Source organism: Mus musculus, chromosome 2 (assembly GCF_000001635.26).
Source record: "Mus musculus strain C57BL/6J chromosome 2, GRCm38.p6 C57BL/6J".
Taxonomy (NCBI): domain Eukaryota; kingdom Metazoa; phylum Chordata; class Mammalia; order Rodentia; family Muridae; genus Mus; species Mus musculus.
Genome location: NC_000068.7, coordinates 100,308,544 through 100,328,427, shown reverse-complemented (window position 1 = coordinate 100,328,427; position 19,884 = coordinate 100,308,544).

Sequence of the window (19,884 nt, the reverse complement as noted above, 5' to 3'; positions counted from 1 at the left end):
TTCATGCATTCAGCTCTGAATCATAATTAAGAGGGTTTTGGTGGGCAAAGTTCAGAATTTGACACCAGGTAAATCTTCTCATTCTGTGTTTTCTCTGTCATCCTAGCAGCATGCCAGACAGCTTCAGGGTGACTCTCCAGAAATATACACATGCTCTACAAATTGAAGTTACATTAATTTGTTTGATATATTTGACATTAAAAAGCCTGTGGAGTTTGAAATCAATTTGCATTATCACAAGAATGTTCTATATTTTATGTCAGGAAAGAAAAGCCAGAGCTGTTAGATTCTTTAAAAATACCTCCTAATGATCAAAATTTCAGTGGTTATGAAAAGGGTGTTAAATATTTTATCACCTTTCTGTTTGAACAAAATTTTTTCTTGATGGAAACTTTCAAGATTTAGAAGAAATAGTCATTAAAATTTTTGATTAGGAAACTTGTGAGAACATTTGAAGGGGGAAAACACACAAAAAAGTTATGTGTTCAAAAATACATTCTAATCTCTTATTAACATATATTCTTTAACTTCTATAAAATGTATTTTAAAAGTTGGTTTTAACATTTCACAATTTCAGTCTAATAGTTAACTGACATGGCTATATGACTTCTTACAAATCCCATAAAAAGCTCAAATTTTATATCATGTTTTGACATATTAACAGTTTCTCCATATTATTTTGTTGCGTGTAGAGATATACTCTGAGCAAGCTTGCAATTATCCCCTTTTGGGAACACATCTTTGTTAACTATTGTACCTTGACACAAGCTGGAGTTATCACCGAGAAAGGAGCTTCAGCTGAGGAAATGCCTCCATGAGATCCAGGTGTGGGACATTTTTCTCAATTAGTGATCAAGGCGGGAGGGCCCTTTCTGGGTGGTACCATCTCTGGGCTGGTAGTATTGGGTTCTATATGAGAGCAGGCTGAGCAAACCAGAGGAAGCAAGCCAGTTAAGAACATCCCTCCATGGCCTCTGCATCAGCTCCTGCTTCCTGGCCTGCTTGAGTTCCAGTCCTGACTTCCTTTGGTGATAAATAGCAATGTGGAAGTGTAAGCTGGACAAACCCTTTCCTCCCCAACTGCTTCTTGGTCATGATGTTTTTTCCAGGAATAGAAACCCTTACTAAGACAACTATTTTAGTCAGTTCTCTATTTATGCCAAAATATCCAACACACACATCTTATAGGGAAAATGTTTCTTTTTACCTATACTGCTTTTTTTTTAAATCCTTATCCCTTTGGTATTGCTTTTAGAACAACAACAAGACAGAATATTGTAGCAGGATATATGCTATAGCAAAGTTGCACATGTTCACAGGTTTAGAAAGCAGAAAGAGAAAGAATAGGACTGGTGTCCAATATCCTTAGGAGGACTTGCCCTAGGAAACCTCTCCCACTTTCACTAGTCTCTAGAACCTACTGAAGATTTTGCCTCATTGGCTGAAGCCTAAATATTTCAAATTTGGACAAGAAACTTAAGATCCAAACCATAACACCAAATCTTCTAGTGTGAGTATGACTAGTGAGGTATTGATGAAGCCTATAATATAGCACAAGAAGGCAGCCTTTAGTAATTATGTAATTTTGGACAGCAAATGTCATGGGCGCTTTTCCCAAAACCATGTTTGTGTTATGAATTATTACCATTCTACAAGATCTTCCCAGTGTATCTTCTTTTTGTTTCTATGAGATGCACACACAATTTAAGCATAGAGCTGAAGGAAGTAGCAGTATTTGAGAGGGCAACCATTGACTTTAACCAGTCTCCAAGGTTAGTGAATATTTTGTATAATACCCATAGCATTAAAAGAGAGTTTCTAGATGACAGCCAGATACTTATTTCTATAGAAATAAGCAAACCAATTCTCCTAAGAATATAGTCTCACATCGTATTTCTTTGTCAGATGACAATGCACTATTTTAAAAATCTGAGCCGAGAACTAAGCTAAGTTAGGTACAAGACAATAGATGTGTTTGATTTTAGGTGTTTATGGTAATATGTTAAGTGGCAATAAAGAACTAGCATTGTAGTATTATGAATATACTTAGGAATAATTGCAGTAGGTAAATCTTAATTGCCTATAGGCAAACCATATCCTCAATCACCAATAAAACATCTATTCAGTGTACTTAATTTCATGAGTGTTTACTCCTCCTCTGCTAACTACATAAAACTTAAGTGGCATGGTAAAAAATGAACATCCTTGTTCTTGTTTTAACCCTGAAGATTGAATCTGAATAGCTTGTGATCAGTCCTACTTTTTGTTGGGGAATTTTTAAAATTGTAATTCCAATAGCAAGAGTTCTTTTATTACGCATTTTCCAGTAAAACATACTTTATCCTCAACATATTTTTTGATGAAAAATATCTAATTTTTACCAATGAGAAAGACATCAATCCTATAGCATTTTCTGACAAGATTATTATAAAAGACTACAACATACTTTTGACACTACCCTTAACCTTAAGTATAATAAATACTATTTTATGGTTCCTTTAAGCATGAAACAGGATGAATCTGTGTTGTTATGTTCAGATAAAGAGATGTACATCCTATCAGTTGATAGCATTGTGTTTTGTAAAACAATGCTATGATTATTTCAGAATATGGTTATGTACATTTTTTGCAGTCTCCAAGAGGAGTGTTTGGGATAGAAGATTGAAGATATAATATTGAATATAATATTGAATAGTGGTTTCAGGATGGGGTCTTCATGGAAAATCTCTGTAATCCTTTCAGGAGTATGTATATTTATATTTTATTATATATAATTTCCTTTATAAGTTTACAAGTAATTTTGCTCTTAAAAAATTTTAAGTTGATAGGTTGCTAAACCGATTGCTTTTAAGTCTTGTTCAACAGTTGCGTGTCTATTTCCATTGTGTGAATATTTTTGTAATATATATTATTTACTTAATATAGTTATTTAAATAAATACATATTTAAGTTTTAATTTTATCAATGTATGTATACTTATTTTTTTTAATATCCCTGCCAGAACATGCTGCCAACTCTCCAGATGAGGCTTCCCACATTAATAAGGCAAATTCTCCATGTGTGGTTTTCTATGCAAGGAATTCTAATTTGTGGCAAGTTAACGTTAATACCAACTATAATAGCTATCTCTCATGATAACAGAATTCAAATCTGAGAAGACAGACATACAATTAACTCTTTTCATGAGTCACGTCAAGGTTCAGCATTAGTTACAAACACATACTAAAGGCTTTGTGATCTTCAACAATTTTAAATAGTCTAAAAAAGGCTCTAAGACCAAAGATTTGTGGCCCATTGCAGTTAAGTGCTCAGTGGAGCCAACATATCAGATCCTAGCACCTCATTGCTCCCAGATTACAGCCTATTTGTATAATCCTTTTCACATTTCTCGAACTGTACTAAGATATCCTCATAGACAACTATTAAGTTGTAATCTTTCAGTAGGTACCATAATGGAAGCAATGAAAATGAGAATATCATAAGAGAAATTGTCACTAGTTCATACTTCTAAAATATATTCAGGTCCTACCTTCAGCAAAGGGTAGCCATGCCCATGGAGCAGCTTTTCTTTTTTCTTTACTCCAATACCTTTTTTCACTTTACATCCCTATCTCAGTTCCCCCTCCCTCCTGTCCTCCACATCCCATCCTTACAAATTTACCTGCATTACCCTTACAAATCCATCTGCTTTCATTATCGCCTTCTCTTTTCCTGAGGCAAGAGGAGACCCCTTGGGTACTGCCCCACTCTGGGTCATCAAGCCTCAGCAGGAGTAGGCATTGCCTCTTGCACAGAGGCCCAACCAGGCAGTACAAGTAGGAGGGAAGGGGATTCAGCTGTGAAGACCAAATGTTGAGACAGCCACCTTGACACTTGTTAGGGGTTCTACAAGATTAATCTACACATTTGCTACAAATATATAGGTGACCTAAGTCCAGCCTCTGTGTGCTTCCTGGTTGGTGGCATGTCTCAGTGAGCCTCTATGAACCAAGGTTAGTTAATTTTTAGATTTTTTGTAGTGTCCTTGATCTCTCTGCCTTGCTCAATTCCATCTCCTACTCTTCAACAAGACTTCCTGAGCTCCACCTGATTTTGGGTGTGGGTGTCTGCATCTGCCTCCATCTGGTGCTGGATGAAGCATCACAGGAGACAGTTATGCTAGGTTTCTGTCTGTAAGCATAGTAAAATCTCATTAATAGTGTGAGGGGTTGGCTTTCTCGTGTGGGATGGATCTCAATTTGGGCCAGCCATTGGTTGACTGTGCTCTCAGTCTCTACTCCACCTTTATCCCTTCACATCTTATAGGTGAGACACATTTTAGGTTGAAGGTTTTTGTAGGTAGATTAATATCCCCTCTCTCCTCTAGAAGTCCTGTCTGGATATAGGAGGTGGCCACTTCAGTCTCTATTTCCCCCTCTTGTAGAAATCTGAGCTAGGCTTATCCCTATAAACTCCTCATATCCTGCCCCATTCCAGGCCTATAGTTAGTCTCAGAGATGCCTCCATTGATTTCTATTCTAACTCAAGCCCTCAACCTTTACCCATCCCCACACATGATCATCATCCCCATTCCTCTCCTACTCAGTTTCCTCTCTCTATACGTCCCATGACTATGTAAGTTTCCTCATCTATATGGAGAAGAATTCATATTTATCATTCTGCACAAACCACTCTTCTCCATGGGCCAATGTAGTTCACTCTAGACACTTCTAACTTTTGGTCATTCAGGAAAATACATGGTAACAATTCTTAGCCACAGAATTTCTCCACAATTTAGTGATATGCCATTTTTAATTGATGTCTAGTATTTTCTCCCTTTCTGAGTAAGTGGACTGTGATTGATTTAAGGAACAACTTCTCTAATTTCCAGATTCACTCCTGGCAAGTTTTCCCTGAATCCCTTGCTGAATGCACGCTATGTCTGATTTATTTCTTGACAGTAAATTTCTCAGGAACTTCAATGTAAGACCATGAATTTTTTATACTACTATGGCAAATCAGCAATTGCTGTGGGCCAAGCATAAAAACTTTAGTGCCAGAATATGGCTGGGAGTTTTTCATTTGATTTTAACATGCCAAATGGATGAACATATGTTATGGGTCAGCCAGATGAGTGTCACTTAACGATTACAGAGCTTTAATGTTGGAAATCATTTGTCAAATCACATTCTTCATTTCAGGATAGATCATATCAAAGTTAGATATGTTATTTTACTGTTTTTCTTGAACTTAGCTTTAAAAACAGGAACTTTGTTAAAATGCATGGTTTTTGGATAATCCTCTCCTGAGTTTTATTTTCTTATTTGTATCTGTGATGGTCAGTTTTAATATTCAACTTTTCAAAACCTCTAGTCAACTGGGAAGAAAGGCTCAGTGAACCAACCAGGGTGTGCTGTGGGGATGACTTTTTTTTTTTTTTTATCATACTAATTGATGTGTCAAGACCCTTCCCACTGTGAGTGATATGGCTCCCTAGGCAGGGAGTCCTAGACTGGAGAAGACTATAGAAAGCTACTCAAGTACTAATCATACATTCATTCTCCATGTTCTGGATTATGGGCATCGCTACTGCTTCATGGCCTTGACATCTGAAAAACTAAAGCTATTTTGTCTATAGTCACTCCTTAACTTCATAGGAAATGAACTGTAACACAAAAGTGCTGGATCTAAAAATCTGAAACTATCTTGCAGTTTTCATTAATGAGGTTTTGGTAGCAGGTAGACATAGAAAATACATATTAGTCCTTTATCTTGCATTAAATTAGCAATAATACAAGTTAAACTACTAAAAATAAAAAAAAATGAGAATAAACATTAATTGTATGCTTCTAATGAAAGATATTCAATATTATTATTTAAAAGTATTAGAGACTGTTTTTGAAAAAGTATTATCATACATGTTTAGTAAAATTCTTGTAGATATTTATTTGTAATTTTTCTACCTAGGGAATTTTTATATTTAAGACTGTATTTAGCTTCATGTTTTGGAATTAACTCTCATTTCACCTTCTCCAAGCATATCCTTTACTATCTAAATTCATGAAGATTTTTCATCCTACAATTAGAGCAGTATGTATTCATAGTGGTAAAATTTATCTCTACACACAATAAATATTTTAGCAAGCTCTTCCTTCCAATGATCACTTTTAGTAAATGGCCATGGACCCTAGTTTAATCAGGGTCATCTCTGTGACCACTAACAACAGCACCCACTAGAGTCTGTTGAAGTCACTAGATAGTAGTACACAGCTGAATGTAATGATGACATGTATCCCATTGGGTAGATTAGGGAGTAGTAAGCAAGAATTCCTCACTGAAGTTAGGAAAACCAAAGTTTCTCTGTAATTGTGACACTTTCAGACATATAAGCCATAAATACTCTGATCTTATTCATCTACATTCCTCAATGACCACCATCATTCTTCTGCCTCCTTTTGATAACTCCATTCCTTTTATCAAATAATTCATTTGCTTTTATACCATATGTGTTTAATACATTTTTATTTGTAGATAATATGTGACTCAGGAATTAACAGTTTATAACAGAAAAAGTTCTGATTTGGTCATGACAATCAAAAACCAAGAATGAGAATTCAGATAATAGGAATCTCTGTCATATAATACTGACATGAAACTGATAATAAATTTTATATTTTGCTTATGATTGAATTATAGTATAATAAAGCAACTCTTTGGAAGCTTACAGTCCATTCTTCTCATAACATTTTCTTAATTATAACATGCCATTGTTTTACATTCATTCTGTAATTTATACGTTTATAAAAGTGATGGTTTATATTAATTGAACTTATAAAGAGTGTAATGTTCTCAGAAAGCTTCAAACACAGTCACAAATTTAAAACAGAAAGCCCCAATCATCTAGAATTGAGTTTCTTACGCAAGTACTTTCTTAGTTGCATTATAATTTTGTGCACTTTGAACCAAAATTAATTCATATGATGATTGAAGCAAATTAGATAGTAGAATGGAAAGTAGTATATGTTATTGATATAGCCCCGGAAATTTGGATCGATGTGATTTTTCCAATTGTCCTTGGAGAACCATATCATTAATAAACTCATTCAATAGATGAAGAAAATGGTTTAGAAAAAAATGACTCATTTGTCCAATTTCATATAATTCTAAGTGGCAGGAACAGACTTTTAACCTCATTTCGCCTGATTCTATAAACTGTTCTGTCTGCTTTCTGTTAAATAAGAGGGAGGAATGATAATTTGCCAGAAATAGAGTGAGTGCTTCCGTGAATAGAAGGTCATGTTCATAGACCACTGCCTATCTCTTAGGTATTATGCTTGCCTGTGTTCATACATTCAGACAGAACTACAAGAATAACATTTAATTTTTATTCAAACCAATTTGTTTGACAATAGTTCTAGGGTGAAAATGTCAAAATCTGACAGTAACTTTAGGTCAAAGGATAATTATAGTGAGAGATTAATTTAGTCACATCAGAGGAAATTTACTTCAGACTTTAGTCTGGTGTCAGCGACAATGTTTTCTACACGAATGGGAATGCAGGCATTACTAAGGAAAAAAAAGAATTGTAGCAAGACTACATTAATGGAAGTAATAAATTTTTCAATAGCTTCTGTGGATTTATAATTTAGTTCTTTGTACAGTAAGAGTCAAACTAAGAGTATGCTATCTTTCCTTTCTTTTGTATTAACTGGGAAGGTTTGGCTAATCCTATCTGCTCATGTGTGGTCACTTAATCCACACATGCATTGCAGGCATCCTGCCCTGGCCACAGATACTCGCCAAGCTGAGCAAATGCTGCCAAATGTTTCTCTGTTTCTTGTTAGGGTTCTGGCTCAGAGTGATGGCTACTACACTAATAGTTCTAAGACACAAAAATAAATTCAAATATTCTTTAAAGACTCTAAATTTTATATTTATAGAAAGTGTAATCATTTTTAAAAACATCCTCTTTAAGTTGTGTGTTGACCCCTTTAGCTATTATAACCAAAAGTGTGTACAAATAAAATGTGAATCAGGAGAAACTGTTCTTAAATATACTTTTCTGAAAAAACAAAACAAAACAAAAACAAAAACAAAAACTTTTTCTACTCCCTATAGACTTCTAGCCACAGGGACTCAAGGGGAAAGTTTTTATTTCACTGTCAGAAAGCCAAATGTGTTGCCTACAAAAAAGGTTTTCTTTCTGTTTTATGTAGTGTATACATAAGAAGGTTTTTAATCTTTTTCATGTTACTGACAGTCTTTTACCTTTCTTGTGTCACTCAAGTTCTGCCTTGACACTGAGCTCGGCACCCCATTGTGAGAAAGGTTCTTCATGATCACTTCTATGAAGTACCACTCACTTGTGCATGCCACCATTCCTGCTTTAGCCTGTGCTTTTCTTTTTACCACTCCTCCAAGGCACCATTGTATATACATATATACAATTATACACACACACACACACACACACACACACACACACACGCACACACACACACACACACATTGTGTATTAGGTATTATGCTTGCCTGTGTTCATATATTCAGACAGAACTACAAGAATACCATTTAATTTTTATTCAAACCAATTTGTTTGACAATAGTTCTAGGGTGAAAATGTCAAAATATGTATACACATTGTGTATGCATATACATACATGCACACACACATATCTGTATATGTGTGTGTGTGTGTGGTGATGTGTGTGTGTGTGTGTGTGTGTGTGTGTGTGTGTGTGTGTGTATCTTCCCTCTAATACAAGATACAATATCTGTGCAACCAAGGACATTGTTAAACTCCTCATTATTTTTTACCTGTTAAAAGCATAGGTTTGCGGATGTGGTATAAACTTAATGAGTACATGAGTGTGGAAACTGCTAGTAAACTGTTTGTGGTGTGATAGAATCTTTCATTTAGCTGGGACTGCATTTTTTCTCAGAAGCTTCTGTCTTCCTCTTTGGAAGTTTAAGAAAATTGTATAGAACTTAGAGTCAGCTCTTACTCTCTGTCTGCATAGTTTTGCATAACAGTTTAGCAATGAACTTGCATTAAAGGTAAAAAATAATTATCGATTAAAATGAATGGAAAATATCACCCATTCATCATTTCAGTCAAAACCACTCAGCAGTGTACTTAGATATAATAATAAATAAATCTTTAAAAGAAAAGAAAAGAAAAGAAAAGAAAAGAAAAGAAAAGAAAAGAAAAGAAAAGAAAAGCCTGGCAGTGGTAGCACATGCATTTAATCCCAGCACTTGGGAGGCAGAGGCAGGTGGATTTCTGAGTTCAAGGCCAGCCTGGTCTACAAAGTGAGTTCCAGGACAGCCAGTGCTACGCAGAGAAACCCTGTCTTGCAAACTTTATATGCCTCAGTATAGGGGAAAGCCAGGGCCAAGAAGTGGGAGTGGGTGGGTAGGGGAGTGTGGGGGGAGGGTATGGGAGACTTTTGGGATAGCATTGGAAATGAAAGTGAGGAAAATACCTAATAATAATAATAATAATAATAATAATAATAGAAAAGTAAACAAACAAACAAACAAACAAAAAACTTACAAATAAAAGACATCATACATAGAAATTAACCAGATCTAAAGTCTATGCATGCACCCCAGTGAACTTCTACAGATTTATAATAATCATTTAGAATGGAAGCTGTGAACCTTCATTTTGGAATGTGTGCTTTCTCTATTAAATATATTTTTATGAATTTATTCACCACCTGAATAAAAACAACTGAAAGTATTTCATAACTCTGGCCTTTAAGGAATGCAAAGTAAATTTACTTTAAGAAAATTCCTTATCCACGTCTGAATAGTTTTCATTGACAAATCTGGCAACAAATATAGGACCAGATGTACAGAGAAAGGCATCATCATTCACAGTTAGGATCACAATGTAATACAGCCATTGCAGAAGTCAGTTTGAACATTTCTCCAAAATATAAAAGCAGAACCACTATATGACCCAGCTAGTCCAGCCCTGTGTAGGGACCCAGATGACTCTGTACCCTACCACAAAGATAGATGTACCCACATGGTTACTATTGCTTTATGCCACAGAATTTTATAGAGTGCGTTATCTAGTATGATTATAACTTTATTGCTGAATGCACATGAGTTTCTAATATTCTACTTCATAAAAATCTCATAATAAAAATCTTAGTTTGTGTGTCATTTGTGGGTGTCAGGAAAAGCGTGAAAATGGGTTAATTGAGCATATATAGTAGAAAATTAGCAATGATTGCCTTTGAAATGGTTATCATATTACCATAAAAAAGTATATGAGAATAAGTCATCTGAAACTATAATATATTTGTATTTCTCATATTCAAATACATAAAAAGGAGCATCTTAGCATTGTTTCAATTCAGCTTTCAGAATGTAACTAACTGGGTTTCTTTGTGAGACTGTAGCATGTAACATGTCTATTTCTCTATCGAGTTTTTTTTCTAATTATGTTAGAGCTTTCTATAAGGTCTTATTGATAACCAATAACATTTAACAAATAAAATTATATAGTCAATATATCTATTAAATTAAATTTATTGGTATTTTATGTGTATGTGGACCTACACATTTCACATGTATCACTTATTAATTATTTTATTTATTAACATCCCAAATATTGTCCTCCAACATGGTCTCCCTCGCAGAATTCTTCCTCTGATTTCCCTCTCCCCTTTGATTCTGAGAGGGTGCCCACCCAGGTATCCCTGGTGTGACAAGTCCCTACAGGATTAGGCATATTTTTGTACAACCACTTTGGAAATCAATTTGGTGGTTTTCAGAAAACTTGGGATAGTTCTAACTTAAGATCTGACTATATCATTCTTAGGCATAAACCCAAAAGATGCTCCACCATCCCAAAAGGACAGATGCTCAACTATGTTCATAGTAGCTTTATTCATAATAGCCAGAAACTGGAACGATCCCTAGATGTCCCTCCACCGGAGAATAAATACAATGGGGTTCATCTACACAATCCATTCACCTATTAAATACAAAGACATCATGAGTTTTGTAGGCAAATGGATGGAACTAGAAAGTATCATTCTGAGCTAGAACCAAAAGGACATGCATGGTATGTACTCACTGAGACCTGGATATTTTCCAAAATGTTCAGAATACCTAGAATACAAACCACAGATTCTAAGAAGTTAAACCAGATCCTAGATGAAGGAGAAGAAAACTAACTCCTTCTCAAAATCAGAAACATGCTTGACAGAACCAGTAATAGCCTGTGGCTAGGGCCTTCAGGAGCTGTGGCTTCAGATCTCAGAAACAGCACTTCCCATCCTAAGCAGTTGTGGTTACTAGTATCTAGGCTGCTCTGTGTTTTAGGTGTATTGTTCTTTAAATACCCTGTGCTTCCCTTGTGAAACATTGTTTGATGAGTTTCTCTTCCAGTAACAGTACATAAGATGACACATTTCTTGATAAGCTTGCTTGGCTTAAGACATAGTTTGTGCAAGACTTCCTGATCGCAAACCTTTTTATCTTTTCTATAGTTTATATTTCTTCTGATCTTCCATTTCTCTTTCTCAGGACTCTGTCACTAAAGAACAACCTGCTGGTCCAGGCAAACCTTGATCGTTCTATTTCAATTAAATTGTGCCTCAATTTTGATGGTGTTTCTTGAATAAAGAAATGAAATCTTGGTGTAGAAATTCCACCTAGGATGTACACACATTAGCTTGCATCCCTTAGTGATAACTCCATACAGAACTTTACTCTGAAAATATGACCTGTATAGAAAATGAAAACAAAGATAAGGAAATATAGAAACCTTTGATGCTTAGCTCTTATCTATATGCTACAACCAGAAAAATTAAACATAAAAATCTGACTTTTAAGGAATTATTTTGCTTGCATCTTTATTTGAAGTCCTAGAAATATTCTCTTTAGTATATTTCATAAGGATATTTTCATTCATTTTGGATACTAATAATTTGTCTTTTCTACTTGCATGTATTTAAGTACTTGTATCTGCTTTCTCTATGCCAGGCATAGAATGGTCAGTATAAGAGAGGCTATTTTTGTCAGTAGAATTACATTGATTAGAGAACTGAGGTCAAGACTGTTTTAGCAGGGAAAGTTTAGCAATTTCTGGATAAAAATAACAACTTGGTATGTGTTCCAAAATATTAAAAATTACTAGAAAATGTATGATTGTAAAATTTACTTTGTTAAATGCTAATTTATAATATGTATATTTTAGTGTTTTACATATGTAGATGTTATTAATTTATTGGAACTATTTTGGGGTGACTTGGGGATGCATTGAATTCATGCTCATTGTACTAGGAGCTTAATTTCCACTGTAGAATCTTACTCTACAGACTTCCTTTGGATCACCATCATTACCATTGTCATAATCATCATGAGACCATCTTAGTCATTATGGTTGGCGATGGTAAAATGAGTGCTGGGCCATATGCTGGGAAATGGACAATCTACAAGTAACTATTTTCCTGACGAAAGTATCTTCCTCCTCCAGGAACAATAAGCTGTCAATGGTTCTTATGCAAGTGATGGTGACTTGGGAGCTAATTGATGCTGAAATGTGTCATAGCTTGTTATCAGTTTTTGCATCTATTTCACAGTTTCTGGGGGGTGATTTGTGGATTAGCCATGTCATATATGAAGCATAGCATTTTACAGCTCTCCTCCCTGTCCTCTGGTTCTCACATTCCTTCAGACCCTTCTCTCACATTTCTGGTCCTTTGGTGGGATAAAGTTAACTTTGTTCATTTCTTTTTTCTTCTTCTTCCTCTTGTTTCTTTTTTCCTTACAAAGTCCTTTGTTATGTGAACTCAAGCAATACCTTTTAGAAAGGCAACTCTCAACTGTTTATGTATCCTAAGAAATAGCAATTACAGTCCAAAACTATAGGTCTTTTAATTTTTTTCACAATGCTTTCTCTCATGTGGTATTATTACGTCCAGAAAGAAATCAAAGGAGTCTCTCATACATAGTTTTACAGATTAAGTAGGAAAGCAAAGCACATAGTTTAATTTAGAACACTAAAGTAAACTAATGGCATTTGAAAAAAATGATAAAATTTAGAGAAGTTTATATCAATTATTTATGTAGAATTAAAGTTATGACATAAAGTTATATCATATTTCTGTATCACACAGAAATACCCTATGAAGGAAGATCTTTTTAAATGTAATGTCATGTAACATGAAAAACTTGCCCTTTTACAGATTCTACTGATGAGTGACCATGTGGTAATATAATTTACACAAGATTATATACTTACTTATAGTTGGAATCTGTCTTCATTATTATCTATGTTTAGAATCCATAAAACCTTTAGCCCAATTCTGAAAAACTTGTTGATCTTTGAAAGTGCTCTTTTCAAGTTCCCATAAGAAGCTGATTCTTATGAAAACCTTCTGTTTGAGCATTTAGGAAAGTAATTAAGAACTTGAAATTTGAAGACATTTCTTGTTTTAGGAGTCTCTTTGGTATTTGCTCCACTAACTTACATGGTAATTTAATGTAAATATAAGTGTTTGAGACTAATTTAACATTAAGTCCTTAATTCTGCTCTCCTGAAGTGCTGGTGATCTCGAAGCTCTTAACTGCCTGCTAAGATATGGTGGTAAGAAAGAAGAAAATATACAGAAGCATCAACTAAAGAGGAATGTCAAGATGTAAGATGTGTATTCTTCCCTCCTAACTGCTGTTTTACTTCCATGGGTTCCTACCACAAAGTTGTAAAACTGCTTATTTATGTTGGAAACTGATGCTTTTTGTATAGGAAGCAGATGGCATTTTCTTGGCACAGCACAGAGTAAATTTGCAGAATTCGCAAAGGGAAGAGGCAATGGAGATATAGAAAAATCTGCTTTTTCATGACACTTACCTCAGTAACAGCTGCTGTGAACTACAGTTGCCTTGGCATGGCAGAACCTATTCCCAGGTGAACGAAGCAAAGTTCTGTAGAGATACCTCCGTGAACGATTGCAAAAGGAAGCACCTGTCCTGACACACTGGTGAACTGTAGCATTCAGAGGAAAGTCTCAGCGAGGTAAAGATCAGTCTGCCTTCTACCCTGCATTAAGTAGGAGTTGAAGTAGCAGGGTGATCTATGAGAGTCACGAAATGAAACTCATCTGTTGTGTACTCTAATCCCACTCTTTAAAATGAGTTTACTATGAATGAGTCACAGACTAGGCAACCCAAAATTACAGTTATGTCTCAGATATATTCTCATTTCTCTAAATAGTGTTCGAATGACACTAGTTGTCAATTTTGAAAAGTAAATTCCATAGGAACAACTTTTGAAGATGCATAGAGTTTAGTTTTTGTTACCATACACCATTAGAGTAATAAAACTGAGAAGATGGATCATACACTCTCAAAAGCATCACAATTGATTTCCCAGTATTGCTTACATAGACATTTTTAACCATAAATCAGAATACATGTGAACATTAAAAAACTAATTTATGAGGAAACAAACAAACAAACAAACAAACAAAATAAATGAACAAAAACAGTGAGAGCAGAATTAATTAACCTCTGTTGTAGAGTGAACTGAAAAGGTTCTAGACTACAGGAGCCAGATGATGGACATAGTACATTTTCTAGATCAGATGTGGCATTGAGAATACAGTGGCTTAGAAAATTTGTCTCACAGCATCCACATTATCCGAGGTATGTATGGAAATAATATAAAGGTGGTCTTCAGTGCCTGATGTCATAGGATTATTACATGGATTTTATTAACTATCACAGAACTAGATTCAGGTACAATTTTGAGAGGTTTACTGGATCACAAGAAAATAAACACATGAAAGTGAGGCACTTGAGTAAGGAGAACGGATTCAATAGGAAGGGCAAGAAGCTAGTAGGTTTGGTGGGCTAAAAGAAATGACACAAAGACAATACATGCATGTATGAAGTTATCAAAGAATTAGACTTAAAGCATTATATAAGAGAACAAAATATATTTCTGCCCCTAAAATTGGAACTCTGCAAAGCTTTACAGCTTTGATACAGATTTATGTCGTTATCCACAAATTAGTGCCTCTGCTCACTTATAAAAATAACTAATTGATTTGTCTGTGTCTGTGATGCTGTGTGTGGCATATTCAAATCTGTTTCCAAGTCATTCTTGGATTCTTTCCTTTTCCTCTCACACAGCTACTTTTAAGAAGCAGGGAGAGCCTGTTCAATGAAGCTACTGATGTTTAGAAACAGGGTTTGGTTTCTTTTTTTTCCAAGATGAATTCAGTCCAACTCTAATAGGAAACTGAAAGCTCTTGGGGACTTGCTGGGTTCTCTTTCTACAGGGCTGTTATGGAGGAATCCTGTATCGGGGCTGCTAAAAAGACAAGTCTCTGAGAGTAAATGAGAACTAAAGGAAAACAGGGCAGCAGGGAACCAGGCTTCCTTTGTGCTCCTTTGAAACATGAAAGCAACACCCAGTGTAGTCCTGAATCTATGAACACTGATCACAATGCAGAAAATGAAAGCTCATCCCAGTTCCCCAGGACCTGTTTCTCACAGCTCTGCAATCAGGACAGTCACTGAAGGTAGAAAGCCTCCTGCTTCTTTCTCTGCTGTCCTGCAGGGCTGGTGAGGTTCTCTAAAATCAACCTTAATTGGCCTGCTTTGGCTTAGCTTAGCCATCTCCTGTGATTTCTTACACTGTCTCCTGGGTCTCCCTTTTCTTTTCTCAGCAGAGCAGGTATTCTTCATGCCATCTTATGTTGCATTAGCTGCATGTCAAATATATGTATAAATACTCATTCCATTTTATAGATCCTTTTTCCCCCTGGCAGAAAGATTTTTTCTAAAATCACTGAAGTCTTCCTGAAGTATGTACTTTTAAGTTTTCTTTCTGAAATATGGAACAAAATGACTTTTATAAAGAAAATTAAAACTACCAACAACAAAAGCAAAAATCCCAGCACATGAGAGAAAAACAGTGTCTAAACAAATTTATCTGGACTTTGGTAATTCAGAACTAAAAATTTAGATCAGAATAACATTTACACATCAGTAAAATAGTTTGAGGATGTGTTCAACCCCTCACCAAACATGGAATGTACGTAAATCCATCTGTAACGTTGTGTTTTTCCACTTGTCTACTTTGTTCCCCCCAAAAGAAATGACTCTAAATTTTCTTATTTATGAGTAAATGTTTAGGCCAATAGCTTTGGCTCTATTTTCTAACTAGCTTGTATCTTAATTAGCCATTTATTTTATTCTAAGTCATGCCACAGGGTTGTGTACCTGGTCTTCAGTTTCATATGACTGTCATCATTTGAGTCTCCATTGTGCCTGAGTCTGAGTCTGTTCCCAGAAATCTTGCTCTATATTGGAACTTCCAGTTCCCTAGTTTCTGCCCAAGCTAATTTCTAATGACATTTTATTGACAGGAGATACTGCCACACAGTGCAAGAGATTCTACACAGAATTGCCAACCTGTATGCTGTAACCTTTAGTTGAAACTCTAATGACCTAAAATCTCAAGTAGACTGAGAGGTTCTGGACAAGAAGTAAACCTGACTGATACCACCTGTGAAAGCTCCTGACAGAGCCACACACTAACATGAAGTGTGAAGTGGAACTTAGGTGGGTTCTTCAGAAAATCAGTGGGACGGCACAAATTCTTAAGGGCACATTTAGCAGAAGCATACACAGATGAAAGGATTCTGCTAAAGCAAACATGTGAAAGGACACATGATGAAGGATTCTTTACTAAAAACACGCATGAATTGGTTTGCCTTACATTGTGCAATTGAGCTGCACTTGTTGGGGTTCCATAAAGAGAAATGCACCAACAAATTTCTTCTGGTGTGTTTCAGTTTCTCCCTGCTTCCTCAGACTCAGAGTGATGTCAGCTGAGAGAGATGCATGGGCTGAGGCAAGACAGGTGCTGAGGCAAGAACCATGGAGGACATGTGAGGTTTGGAGGGTATAAATAGGACTCCATTGGTAACAGTAGAGGCTTAGTATGGCTTACTAATACAGCTGGCTATGCAATGCTTATAGGTCTCATGTCCTCTGTGATCTTTGCTTCCCTGAGAGAGGCACAGCCAAGAACTTCTCCTGGCATTCTTCCTGTTCCATCCTGCTGACTCAAGCTGAGGCCTAGCTGTCTCTGCTAGGTAATTGCTATTTTTGCTGATTTGTGTTTGCTATCCCAACACTAATGAACTGGACTGCTGGTGCACCCATGAAGTGTTTGCGCGTGGAATACCCTGCTGCTGTGGACTGAACCGTGATTTTTGGAACAAAACAGACCATAGTTGCTCCAAAGAACCTTTCTAGACAGATCCACTTCCCCCATATCCTTTCTTTTCTACTGATTCTGGTGGGTGGTGGGCGACAAGGGATGTTAAAGCATTTAAAAACAATCATTAAAAATACATTTTGAAAAAATGAAATTTACACTAACCCCACTCTTATCACCACTTCCAATCTGCAGGGAACTGCTTTACACATGGAATCTTTCACCCCCATAAGTTCTTCCTTTCCATCCTGTAAAAACAAACAAACAGACAAAAAACCAGCCACATCTTATACACATAGTCTCCACTTCCATTGAGAGACTGCAGCCCTTCAATTGGTGTGATCATGAACATTTATGTCCTGGAGATGCTAGTCTTCATTCTTTAACCACAAAGTCTCCTCCATCAGTTCCAAGCTAACATTAGTGATTGGCTTTCATTACTAGCACTGGTATTTTATAATAGATGATTTCTTTCTATTTTATTTTGGCTGAGTTATGGTTTTTCTTTCTATCCTTACTCACTGATGGTTGTGCAGAGTGGTCTGGCAAGTATTTTCATGGCTATGAGATATTGCACATAAGGTGTCTCTCTGTGGCCTGAATGATGTAGTTTCATCCTAGAGAGATGTAAAACAAACCAAGGAAATTAATTTCATGTGGCTTTAAACAATTAAAATCTTGTCAGGCCTCTTTTAAAGCCATGGCACTAATAATTAATATTTAATACTCGTGATTTTATAGATAGTATGCCAATATACATAAATGATTCTATAATATTCCCATTAAATAGCTGGCCAACGTAATACTCCTTCATTGGTATCTATGCAAATTTTGTTATACAATTATTACAATATCATTACAAGAAATGTATAATTAAGTTTCTTTTCTACTTCCACTTTCTAAAACACATTGAAGTTTCCTAAATACAGGTCTGCTTTAGCTGTTAATCTTTGACCCCGATTTCCTATTCCTTTGTAACTTACTGAGAGGTAGATATGTCTTTTCTTTCTGTGATGGTCGTAGAGTATAGTGGAGACAGATTTAAACAAGTTTTAGCCATGATTAGAAGTTTAAGACATTGCCCTGTATTTATACTATGCTCTATAAGAGGTAGGAATGCTAAAGGAATCAATAATACATCATTCATGTGTAGTGAAGCCTCAATAAAATGCTCTTAACTATGAGGTTTGAGTTCAGGGTCTCCAGTTTCGTTTGTACTGTCCTGGGAGAATAGTCCACTCTGTTTTCACAAGACCCGTGGTTCTAGTGCTCAAACTCTTAAAGACCTTGTGTTTGTTTTCTCTCCAAGGCCTGCTTATTGTGTCCTCTGAATTTTCCCCATGCCTTAAACTAGAAATTGTAAATCATTTTGTAGGATCTTAGAACAGATCTAGGATGTCATCTTTTTAACGTTGATTATGAGAATGTTTAATTTGAATTGATTTTTTTGATTTGTTTGATTTATGGGAGCAGGTAGAAGTTACAGTTGATATAGGATTACACCACTTGTGACTGGCATCTGAAGTGTAGTTATTTTGGTGATTGTCTTAGTTAAGGTTTTGCTGTTGTGAACAGACATCATGACCAAGGCAAGTCTTATAAGGGACAACATTTAACTGGGGTGGCTTACTGGTTCAGAGTTTCAGTTCATTATCATAAAGGAGGTAGCAGAGCAGCATCTGTGCCAGCATGGTGCAGGGGGAGCTGAGAGTTCTTCTTATTCATCTGAAGGAGGCTAGTGGAAGACTGACTTCTAGGCAGTTAGGGTGAGGGTCTTAAGCCCACACCCACAGTGAGACACCTACTTCAAAAAGGCCACACCTCCAAATAGTGCCACTCCCTGGGCCAAACATATTCAAACCATGACAGTGAGCTTGAGCCCATATTTTATGAAGTATGCACAAATGCCAGTCAGTGACAGACCAGAATTGAATTTTAAGATTCCTTGATTGTGATGGAGGTTTGATTATTAAGATAAAATTAGATACATATATTTTTGTGGTGCTTGATATGGGACCATAGAAGATGAAAGCAATTTTTCCTACCATATACTGTCAATTGGTAGCAATGACTGAAATTGTACCTTTAATGATTGAAGGGAGAAATGGAATACCCTGGTTGTTTCATTTCATGAATCTAGAGAAGTACAATGAGAACAACTTCTGTTTTTATAGGAAAATACAAAATGCAGAAGTCAAGATATAGAAGATAGTTTGAAACTGAATATATTGAGACTTTCTTCATTACTTTCATTTTTCTGAGGGAACATTCATGAGCAAAGCTCATGTTTGATGCTAAACAATGTCTACATGGTTTTTCCACATAGCTTTCCTGTCAAAAGGAAAGCAGCCCATCTCATTCCACTTGCCCGCCCATAAGCTAATATAATGTGTGGAAACAATTGTGTTGGTTTGAAACCTTTTCTAGAGAAATGGCCATTTATAGCTAGACAAGGACAACTTCTTAAAAGAGGAGAAAAATGTCTCATTCACAATGGCAGATACAGAAAAAGGGCTATTGAATATTAGGTACATCAAACATGTCATCATATTTGCTGACACAAGAGCAAAGGAATAGAGAAAGAATTAGTCCAGTGTGGAATAAAATTGTTGAGATTGTCAATGGTGTTATTTAAATGGGTTTATCAA